The sequence below is a fragment of the Mustela nigripes genome, chromosome 16 (genome assembly GCF_022355385.1).
Source record: "Mustela nigripes isolate SB6536 chromosome 16, MUSNIG.SB6536, whole genome shotgun sequence".
Taxonomy (NCBI): domain Eukaryota; kingdom Metazoa; phylum Chordata; class Mammalia; order Carnivora; family Mustelidae; genus Mustela; species Mustela nigripes.
The window spans coordinates 7,837,665-7,849,200 of NC_081572.1; the positions used below are offsets into that span (position 1 = coordinate 7,837,665).

General features: G+C 56.5%; 1 protein-coding gene and 1 long non-coding RNA gene across 6 annotated transcripts in view; one reads left to right on the top strand and one right to left on the bottom strand.

Moving 5' to 3' along the window:
* SLC39A11 (solute carrier family 39 member 11) overlaps window positions 1–11,536 on the top strand; it is a 321,667-nt gene that overhangs the window by 288,819 nt on the left and 21,312 nt on the right. The gene's annotated exons all lie outside the window — the stretch shown is intronic.
* LOC132004374 (uncharacterized) lies at window positions 2,389–7,090 on the bottom strand. Of its 2 annotated transcripts, none has more exons than XR_009400500.1 (4): window positions 6,814–7,090; window positions 4,449–6,172; window positions 4,064–4,218; window positions 2,389–3,505 (listed from the first exon to the last, which is right to left on the bottom strand). It is a non-coding gene; the product is annotated as an uncharacterized LOC132004374 (long non-coding RNA). The 2 variants fall into 2 exon arrangements; XR_009400499.1 differs by having other exon boundaries at window positions 4,449–6,268.

Here is an 11,536-nt window from a genome sequence, read left to right on the forward strand (position 1 = left end):
CTCCTCAGGCCACCGTAACAAATTACCGCAGACCGGGGGGCTTAACGCAGCAGAGATGGGTCCCCTCCCCACGCCGGAGGCCAGAAGTCTGCAGTCAGGGTGTGGGCAGGGCCACCTGCCCTCCGAAGGCTCCGGGGGACAGTCTTCCCTTGCCTCTTCCAGCCTCCAGCGGCTCCAGGCAACTCTTGGGTTGGGAGGCGGCAGGCCCGTCTCTGTCGCCGTCCTCACGTGGCCCTGTCCTCTGCCCTGTGTCCTTCCTCTGTCTGTCTCTTCTTTGGACACTTGTCATTGGATATAGGGCCTTCCCAGATAACCCCAGCTGATGTCCGCTCCAGATCCTTAATTTAAATACATCCACAAAGACCCTTTTTCCAAATAAGGTCAAATTCACAGGACAGAAATTCAACGGCAAAAATCAAGCCCGGCACGAGGCAGAGCGCATGGGGCAAATGGGTTGGTGCTCAGGGGAGGTTTGCGGGGGGACGGGGAGGCATTGAGGCAGAGACCGGAATCCGGTAAGGAACACGGGCATCTGGTAGCCAGGGGGGTGCGGTGACCAGGTGTGGAGCTCCCACCTCTGCCCTTCTTGGCATTCCTGACCTCTGACCTCTGTGTAGGCCACTCCCGTGATTTCCAGAGAGAATCAAAGGATTCAGTACAAGACCCAGGAAAGGGGCAGATCTCTCTTGAGGGAAGAGAGAACAAACGAGAGGTCCAGGACAGTTTTGCTCCCCAGTTCAGGGAAGCCAGCCCTTGGCTTGGAAAGAGGGAGCGGGAGAGAAGGACTTGCTGTGGGAGGAGGAAGAGGCAGAGTGGGTATCTGGGGAGTCCCCACCGCCTCCAGGCCACAAATCAAGGCCAGCCAACTCTGCAGGGCAGCCCAGGGCCAAGCAGCTGGCCGGCCCCAGCCGCGGTCTTTCTATAGGTGGCCTAGGGCTCGTCAAAGAGAAACGGGATTTCAGAGCGTAGCGGACAGAGCCCGACACGACCCCCCCCACACCTCCTCTGTCCAAACCTTGTTGGCCTCTTCCTGCCACCGGTCCTCAGCCAGCCGTAGGGCCTCTGGAGAGGACAAAATGGACAAGACAGAGCCAGGCGGCAGGGGAGGGACAGCAGACAGACCCCCTCCCTCCCAGCATACCACCTGCAACCCCACAGCAGACGGGTGGGTCTGGGGGTGCTCCCAGAACGGGGGGACCCGAGTTGCAGCTGGGTCAGGGTCTGTCACCCCTCAGAACTGGCTCTTTCTTGAGGAACCTCCAAGTCAGGTCAGCTCCCCGACCAGGGGCTCCCCGGTGGCGAGGGCCACGGAGGGGAGCACCCTGGAGGCGCCCCAGGGGTGGCAGAGTGACGAGCAGCCGAGCGCCCAGGGACTGTGGTAACTGGGGGACATCGAGGGGACAGTTCCTCTGAAGCCCATGAAACAGGAGCCTGTGCAGGAAGCTGCAAAGGACACCAGAGCTCAGGGAAGTGTCCCGAAGGAGCACATTCCAGCTTCTCCAACGATGGTTTCCGTGAGCAAGAAGACGGTGCCATCTCAGAATGAAGTACTATCTTCAGGCTAACGCGACTCTGTGAGGTCGGCCGCACGGCACCCAGAGACCCTGGTGTTGGTCTTGGGGACCGGCATGTCTCAGCAGGCAAGTGGCTGCAGGCTGGGGACCCCAACGCTGCCTTCTCTCTCTCTCCTACCCCTCCTTCCCTCCAAACTCCCTGAGCGTGGCCCCGACTGAGACTGTCCCCTCACAACGGCAGAGCAGCAAGGAGGGCCCAGCAAGCTGACCATCTTTTCCTCTAAGGAGCCAGAGAGCAAACATTTTAGGCTTTGTGGCATTTACGCAGTTCTGCCCTTTTAACTCCCAAGCAGCCATAAATAGTAGAGATGGGCGGGTGTGGCTGTGTGCCAGCTCAACTCTGGTTACAAAAGCTGGACAGGTTAGGTTTGGCCTGGGGCCAGAGTTTGGCGATCCCTGATGTGGACAGTGGGGAGCTATGGAGTGTTTGGGAGCAGAGGAGTAGTCTGCTCGGGGAAGATGGCTTTAGCAGCTTGGGTGGCAGAGCTGGGCCCGGGGCTGGGAAGCCTGGAGTTCCCTTGGCTCACGTGAGCTCTGGGCTCCTGAGGATACAGCAGTTTTGCTAAGATAGCCAGGAGTCTTTCATACTTCTGGAAGGCAAGATGCTCGCTACTCGGGGACCACCCAAGGAGCGGACAGTTTACTGATCTCATTTTTAAATAAAATATTTTAATAACGTTTATGAGTTCTCTGTAGGCCAGGGTCCTCCCGGCATCTGGGCCACGTCTGGTTCAAGAGTGCTTTGGGGGCAGCTCTGCCCATCTTGGAGCCCCTGTGTTTGGATTAAAGACGGGAGGAAGGGAGGGAGGAAAGGAAGTAGGTCCCCTGGGCCACAGGCGTGCTGGACGGGCTGTCCACAGCCTGCGCAGATTGGGAGAAGGGCAGGGCCCGTGGGGAGCCAAGGGCTCACATACCCTCCTGGGGCTGAGGGCAGCCGGGGAGCAGGGTGGGCCCAGGTAAGGGGTGGTCGAGGTACCTGCTGAATTGGGAGGTTCGCCTTAGACTGAGGTTGGGGCAGGGGACAGTTTGCTTTTGGATTCTGGTCATTCCTTGTTTTGTTCCATTTCCATCGGGGGACTCTCCCTACTGTAAAATCGATCCAGATGTTTGGTTTATATGAAGATATTTGGCATCTGATAAAGCCCACGGGATGCTGATGGAATTTAATATTCTTTTAGTGCTGGGTGGACCCAAATCGTGTTACCGCCACCCCCTCCTGGCAGACAGCTCCTGCCTGAGGGAGCGGACCGTGCAGAGGCCCGAGCCCCGTGCAGGCCCGAGAGCCAGCGAGGCCGCAGGACGCTGCTAGGACGTGCAGTGCCGATCCCTCCGCCTCCCTCTCCCCGCAGCCCCCTCGGGCCGTGTGCGCAGCGACTCAGAGACCCCGAGTACGTGTGTCCGTCCCTCCTCTTCTCTCTCTCCTCACCCAGCCCACGTCATGGCCCGAGGATTTGAGCAGTTCTACGAAAATGCACTCAGCATGGAGGTGTAGACATGACGTCGAGGCAGACGGGGGACAAGCCGCAGTCGGCCTGGGCAGGCCAGAGCTCCCGGCGGTTCGCTGGGAGAAGCCTGTTCCCTGTTCCCTGATTTCCTCAGGGCCAGGAGTCACACCCCCTTTGAAGCCCAACCAACCCCATTTTGACAGCGTCCTAACTGGGAGGGAAGTAAGTACCTGGTCCAGAAAGCCGTAGGTGCTCGGGGCAGTGGAGGGGGCCCGTGAGTGAACGTCCACGAACGGAAGACACCCGCACATGGACATGAGTCGCGGGTGAGTCAAGGGACGACACTGGCTTTATTTGCATTTAGTTTCCACTTGGGAGGAATTCTCAAAAATGCTACCGGTTCACTCTCGTGACGTTCGTGGCATTAATCCTCAGCAGCTGCAGTAGCGAATGGCTTTGACCCACAGCTCCCAGCAGGGAAACGTCCTGAGGGACGAGGAGAAAAAGAAATCAGCTCTTGCATCTCTGGCTAATATTTAATTTTGGTGTTAACCCTCGTAGCTAGGCCCATCGCTGGGATGCCCGGTCACCCGTTTCCGAAGGGTTGGACTAGTTAGCCTCTTTAAAAACAGGGCAGTCTCAGAAGGGCTAGACCCAGGGCCAGGTAGACACGTGTCCGGACGCACAGGACACGGGGTCGTACATCTTACAGAGAGGCAGATACAGGGAAGGGAGTGGCTTGCCCAAGGTCACTGCTGGGAGGTGGATGAGCCAGGACCTGAGCTGAAGAGGTGGCTCTGTCTCTCCCCACCCCGGTGGCCCTCGGTGAGGACTGCATCACCTGGGGAACTTGGTCAGTAGGCATCCTCCCCAGGGAGCTGGTATCCATGTTTTGAAAAAGCTCCCACGTGCTCCCCCATCCCTAGGCCGCCCTCCTGCTTAACATCTCCATTTAGAGGATCGCTCCTTTGAGACGAGGCCCCAGGAGGTCTCAGGGTGCGCAGGGACGAGATCTCACATAAACCAGAGTGACCCTTTGCATACCTGCGCCTTCCTGGGGAGGGCACGCTCCCTTGCGTGTCTGGAATGTCTGGTCTGGTTTATCTGCTCCAGAGGTTTCCATGGGACAGCTGCTCCCCAGGGCTGTGCTTTTGTCAGCCTCCCTGCCCCCTCTGGCATGCCTGAAACCATCCCTTGCCCTGTGGGACATGATGGGACTATTAGAGACCACGGTGAGGTCTGTGAGCTGCCCCTGCCCGAAGGATCTCTTCCTGTTGCGGGCTGAAACCCTGTTCCAGTCGGGGGGCCGCTGGGGGACCTCCGGGGGCAGCTACTGTATCACACACACACACACACACACACTCAGAAAGCAGCCTTCTGAGGGGTATTGGTCTCAGGGGGAGGGCAGCCCAGCCGCAGATCTACTCACGTCCGGCCTGGGTTGAGGTTCTTGTCCAGTGTGAGGTCATGGCTGCGGGTTTTCCAGTTAGAAAAGTTGCATTGTTTGCCCAGAAAAATATTAACGTCTTTCCTTTCCTGCAGTGATGCTTGGCCGCTGGGCCGCCCTCCCTGTGCCTGGCACGGCTTCCGTCGCCAACAATGGCGATGCTTTGTACTTCCCCTGGGCCCTGCGCTCAGGCATCTTAGGGCCTATTCTTGTTCTGTGGGCGCCTGCAAAGCACAGCTTCCTCATTCACAGGGCGGAAACAGGCCCCAACAGGCCTGTGAGAGATCTGCGGCGTCAATGCACACTTGTCTTTGCTGAAGTTCACAGTTAATCAGCCCAGAGCCTTTGACAGCCAGCTCAAGTGGCCTCGGGAGCCGCTGGGCTCTTCCCAATGTGGGGCCAGTGCAGGCCGTCGTTCAGAGGAGTCATGCGATCCTTGTACACCAGCAGGCCCTCTGATGCCCTCGGTTGTAAGTGGGAGACTCCCAGCGGCAGGCCACGGCTCTCCAGGGGGATGGCCTTGGGCATGTCACTGAGCCTCTCGGAGCCTCAGTTTCTGCTTGTGTCCAGTTGGAGTAACATAGTAGAAAGATCTGGAGGCTCAGGAGGAGAACACGCAGAGCATTGAGCTCGGTCTGGGCTCAGTAGCCCGTGGCTTCTGTTACTGTTTGGTCATCTGCATCATTGCTGGTGTCACAGATCTTCTCCTTTCCGAGCCTCACCCTTACGGGGCCGTGACTCTCTGCTTAGCCTCTGCTGTGTCAGCCAGGGTTTGCAGACCGCGTCCCACCGCCACCCAAAGTCTCCATGGTGGAAGCGGGAGCCGGGCTTCTCTCAAGAACTCATCTGGAGAAAAGGATTTCCCCAGCCTCATGAATTTGGAAAGTAGCTATTCTAGAAGATTTTAGACGATTGGTTTCCTCCTTCAGCCGGGCTTACTTGCCTGGCTGCAAAGCAGTGGTGCGGATGCTTGTCCGGGCAGCTCAGATCTGCTCTAATGGCAGGCAGCAGAGGGATGGACCTGCTTGCCTGTGGCAGTCCCGTTACGCCCCTGCCTGCAGGACACTCTCATTTAAACCCCCTTTACTGCAACTTGAACCCATTCAGTAGAGAAATCTGCTGGCCGTCAGTCTGCTTTCAGAATCCCCTTAGAAACTTGAAGGCTAGTATCTTGGGTGGGCACCCTGGGCATGAGCATTCACAGCAGCCCCTGGAGAAGAGGTGGACAGAGGCCTGGCCCCGGGGGTCAACCGCCTGTCTAGACCGAAGCCCCCAGGTACCCGGGCAGAGAGGGAGCTCCACCTGCCAGGCCGATCCAGGGCCTTGTTTGGAGGAACGGGCACTTCAAGATGTGGACGGGAGGGCCACCGGCTGGAGAGGCTGCGGGTGTCTTTACCAGCGAGAGCCGGACGGTAGTAACACATCTCGTGGGGTCCCAGAGCTGGGGGAGCGTGGTGACGGCGCGATCCAGGATCAGTGCTCTTTGAAATTGCGGGCAGACCACAGCCAGCCTTACGAAGTGTTGTTGCCACCCAGCAGGATTCTAGACACTGGACTATGTCTCCTTCGGCTCCCGGAGGACGGGCCGGTGACAGCAGGCGAGGTGATCCCTGATGGCTGTTGCAGACCGAGAGCGTGCCGGCGACAGTGCAGGGTCGCGGGGGTCACTCAGGCTTAGGAGAAAGGCAGATATCCTCTTTGCAGAGCTGCGAAGAAGGGATGTCGAGTCTCCCATTAGTGGACTGGATACTCCCAAGTGTGTCTTGTGGTAAACGGTGGTGGCCCTGGGGACGAGAATCACCCTGCGGATGGGGGGCAAGGAGAGATTTGATGCAGAAGGGGCTCCTGGCGCTCAGTCTGTTAAGCATCTGCCTTCGGCTCAGGTCTGATCTCAAGGTCCTGGGGTCGGCCTGTCATCAGGCTCCCTGCTCAGCAGGGAGCCTGCTTCTCCCTCTCCATCTGCCCCTCCCCCGCTCATGCTCTCCCTCTCTCTTGCAAATAAATAAAATCCTTTAAAAAAAAAAAAAAAAGATTTGGTGCAGAAAACTGAAATCTGGCTGTTTCAACATCCAAAAGTTCCCCAGGCTCCTGAATTGTTCCTTGGCCCTTGGTGCCCAACTAGCATCTGTAGGCATGTTACGGGGAGGCCAGCCAAACAGCCCGAGAGGCCTAGTTCAGCCCCATTGTGAAAACTAACCTTCGCCCTGTTCCTGACATTAACCCTCTTGGGGCTCATTGTGTTTGGAGTAAAGTTCAAGTTCACTCCCCCCCCACCCCACCCCCATTCCCCAGTAGACATCAGCCACTCAGGACCTTTCAGATTTCAGAACACAAAGATCGTGCTTACCCACAGGCCTTTGCTCTGCCCTCTGCAGGGAGCATTCATCCTCCAAAACGCTCTCTCTAAACTGCTGCCCCTCCCATTCATTCTTCGGCTCTTGGTTTCAATTTCACTCCTTCTCCGAGTCGAACTGTGGACACCCCGTCTCAGTGAGATCCTCCCGGAAATTCACCATCAGCTCCCACGGCCGTGTCCTCCCCAGCCCTGACCTCAGCTCCCCTGCATGGAAGTATTTGCTTGCTGGCTTTTTTCCCGTCCCGAGCATGGAACCCGGCACTTAGGAAGTTGGTAAGTCTTTGTGGGCAGCAGGGTTTCATAGAAGCCCTTTTCCTACTCAGCATGGCTTCTTTCCATTGCCTGGTCCATCCTGTATCAGTTTAGTCAGAATCAAAGGCCAAAAGGTGGTTCATGGGCTGAATGAGTCATCACCTGCCCCCCAGGTGACCTGGGACCAAGCCTGTGCACCGCAGACATGCTGGCAAGTTCCAGCTGCTGGGGACCCAGGTAGCAGGAGGCCAGGTTTCCAGTAGTGTTGTAGTGTCCTGAGGAAAGTCCCCTGAGTTGTCCTTGACCTTTGTTGTCAAGACCGGCCATGCAGGCCTGCCCCCCAACCCAGGGAGGTGGCTCTGTTAGCATCCCTGGTCAGGAAGAAAGGTCTTCTGTCCTGGCTTGTTGGCTCCTTGCATTTGCTGCTTGCTTTTATGATGTGTTACTTTGCTCGTAAATTGTCTGCCTGTCCCACGAGCCTGGGCATAGCCTCCAGACCACAGGCCGGACACTCGCACCGTTGACTTCGCCAGGATGTGGTGCACAGATGTTCCGCTGACCCCTGGTGTGGTGAGTCCAGATGCTTCCCAGGCAAGGAAGCAAGTCGAGGAACCCAGTCTCTGACTCACGAGCTGTCCAGGGAGCCTGGCAAATCCACTTTTAGACACAGCCTGCAGATCATCTCGAGCTGTGAGCGGGCCCCAGGAAATGACCCTTGGGGGCCAGAGCTGGAGCAGAAAATCGTTCTTGGGAGTCAATGCAAATATTTACTCCCGAAAGTTTGATTGTGAAATCTTCTAAGCTCTTGGATGGCTTTTCCCAGGCTGAGCCACAAGCTGCCAGATCTCCGAGAGGAATCCTGGGGCCCAGGCTCCCCTGGGAAGATGCAAATGATGGAGTTGCAGATACTCTGGGAACAGCCTCTGGTGGCAAATCTCTTGGCTACACTTTGGTTTCGTGGCTCTGTGTTTACCTCCGTGGGATTCTCCCCAGATCACCCCTTTGCCTCTAAGGAGGAGCTTTTATAGGCCAGGGGTGCGGTGCAAAATCCCTGCTGTCCTCCCCACCCTCCAGATCAGCCATGAAGAAATGGAGTGGCAAAACCAAAGCGATCGTGGGTATCCTTCTTTCTCCGTGGGTGCGCCTGTCTTATGCGTTCATTGGCGCATCGTTCCTTCCTGCCAGCCGGGCCCTGTGGAGAACTAGCCACCCAGGGGGGGCTTTGCCCATAGCTGCTGGTGATGAATTCGAATGTAGAGGGCACCCGGAAGATTTTGCAGGAAGTACAGCCTCCTCGAGACTCTGCCGGTGACCTGGCCTCATGGCCCACTTCCTGTCTGAGGGTCTGGTGCCCGCTTTTTCCTGTGCCGCTCCCAGGACAGAACAGGAATGGAAATAACTCCTTGTGAAGAGTCTTAAAGAAGTGGGTGCCTCGGGGGGATGCTATAGGTCTTAGGTTACGCAGCTTTGAACTTCTACCCTGTGCTTGAGATTGACTCAGAAGTCAGGCAGTTATATGAACAAGGGGACCGTTAAAGACAGCTGAGGCTTAGCTTCCTTTAGGGTAGAAATCACCTCCCATTTGGAGGCAAAGCACTGGGGTGTACAGCCCAGCGCAGGGAACAGTCTGGAAGGGGAGGCTCCCTCAGACATAACGGGGCTCTGCTCTCGGCCAAAGGAGACTATGAAAAGCTCTTGGAGGCCAGTGAGTTTCTCGTTGTCCAGGTGGGAGGAAGTTCAGATCCGCTTGACGTGCCTGTCTTGCCCAGAACGGGCTCTGCTCTTGGCTCACCTGTGATTTCTGGGAAAATGTCAACAGGGAAAATGGCTCTTTCTCACTTGTGACGAGATGTCCCCAGCAGGGGCCAAAGGGGCAAGTGGGGTGGGACCCGCCGCTTCTCTCCTTCCTCCCGCGCCCCCCCGACTGGTCTCTTGTCCACCCGGGCCCCTCCTGCCTCCCCGTGACCCTCCCCCCATGCCAGCCACAGTGAACGCTTCAAAACATGATTCTAATAATGTGGCTCCAACCTGAACGGCCTCCCTGCGCTCCGAGACAAGCACCAGATCCTTCCCACTGGCTCCACCCAGCCGTTTCGCTCCCCGCACGGGCCCCCGATAACTGAAACGGGTCTGCGAACAAACACCCGTACACGCATGTTCGTAGCAACTCTTGTGCCCATCCATGGATGAGTAGATAAACAAAATGAGGTCTGTCCATACACAGGAATGTTCTTTGGCCACAAAAACGAACAAAGTACTGAGGGGCGCCTGGGTGGCTCAGTCGGTTAAGCATCCGACTCTGGGTTTCAGCTAAGGTGTGGTCTCAGGGCGGTGAGCTCAAGCCCCCAGTCAGGCTCCGCGCTCTGCATGGAGTCTGCTTGGGATTCTCTCTCTCCCCCTCTCCATCTCCCCGCGCCCCCAACACTCATGTGCTTGCTGTTGCCCTCTGTCTCAAATAAATAAATAAATCTTTACCAAAACACGAAGTACTGATACAGGATACAGTGTGGATGAACCTTGAAAACGTGCTCAGGGAAGGAAGCGAGTCGCAGAAGGTCACACAGCCTATGATCCTGTTTCTGTGCTGCTGCAACAGCGGATTAGTGCGAGCCTGGCTGGGGAGACAGGGAGGGGAGACGACGGCCGATGAGCATGGGGTCTCCTTTTGGGTGATGAGAATGTTCTGGAACTCAGCAGTGGAGGTGGTTGCACGATATCGTGAATGTACTAAATGCTGCTGAACTATCCACTGAGAAGGGGTTGGAACAGTGAATAGCGAGCCATGTGAATTTTAGCACAATTAAAAGAGAATCCTTACCAGGCCCTCCGAGCCCTCCTAACATCAGGCCGTGTCCCCCTCTCACGCTGCTGGAGTCCGGACAAACACGGGGCTTCATCTCCCTGCGTGGCCGGCCTCCCCCAGGGAACTCAACAGAGCCCCAGCATCTGGCCTGCTTGTCTCTCTTCAGTTCCAACAGCTCCTGCCCTTCCTCGAAGGATAGATTCTCTGGGGGGTTTTGCCCTTTTGAGTCATCAAGCCAACTTGGCCGAGAGAGAGACACTAGGAAATCAGCAGTGACTTAGGGATTGATTAATCCTTGAATTGCTTCGTGATCGTGACCTCCGCGGCTGAAGAATGTTCTCCTTGGAGTTTCAGATTCCTCCCGTCTCCACGTTCTGTCTCAGACGCATTTCTTTAATGCTTTCTTGTTGCCTTTCTACCGTTCAGAGGGAAGGCCTTTTCCCGTAAGAGAAAACAAACATGTTCTAAACGGTGATTCAGTTCCTGACCTCCCCCACAGGCTTGATGTAAGCCGTAAGGGACTTCGATACTTAGAAGCCGTGAATGGATGAGTTAAATGGGCTTTTGTGAGCTGAGCGGGCACCAGCCTGCCATTTACAGCAGAGCTTTATGGGGAAACCTGCTAAGAGCTCAAAAAACGTATAAATATTGTATTCCAAAAATGCCATTTATAGGCAGACTCGCTCTCTCTGTCAACGGGATGTGAGCGGATGGATGTGGTTGTCCCTGCTCCGAGATGCATGGAGGGAGAAGGGGCTGGAATGAGCTTGGAATTCAGGCTCCGAGAGGAGGGCGGTGGGCCTTGCTGGGCTTATAAAGGGTGATGCTCTCTCTGAGTTGGCCTTGGCAGTGGGGAAAGGCCCTCTGTGGATCTCCCTCCTTACGCACCGTGGAGCAGCCTCCTACACCAGCTGCGTCCTAGCCCGCCTCCAAGGAGCACGGCCAAGGATTTCTCAGTCACTGTATGGACACCTTCTAGCTGCATCTTCCCATTATCACAGGTCCCCGCTGACGCTGTGCTGACTGTCTTCAGAGCCTGCTGTGCTCGGGTGTAGATGGGCTTTCTCTCCTCCACACTTCCGACGCCCCGAAGCTGAGACTTCTGTGTCACGGGGGCAGCTTGTGTGTTGTGGGATGGTTACAGCGTCCCTGGCCTCCTCACGGTAGACATAGGGAGGCCGGCCCCAGCTGTAACAGCCACGACGTCTCCAGACATGGCCGGTGTCCCCAGGGAGGCTGAGTTGGCCGCAGTCGAAAACCCTGGGCCTGAGGAAATAGGAGGGGACTGTCCCTTTTCTGGATGCCTGCAGTCTTTCCTGGAGCCCAGAACTCATGCCCGTCTGCTGGGAGAACTCCCTCGGCAGAACCGAGACTTGACAGGGACCCCTTAATTTCTTCCAGCTATTACATATGAACTAGGAGTTTTATATTGTTTTAAAACAGAAGCTATAGGGGCGCCTGGGTGGCTCAGTGGGTTAAAGCCTCTGCCTTCAGCTCAGGTCATGATCCCAGGGTCCTGGGATCGAGCCCCGCATCAGACTCTCTGCTCAGCAGGAAGCCTGCTTCCTCCTCTCTCTCTCTGCCTGCCTCTCTGCCTACTGCCTACTTGTGATCTCTCTCTCTGTCAAATAAATAAATAAAATCTTTAAAAAAAACCCA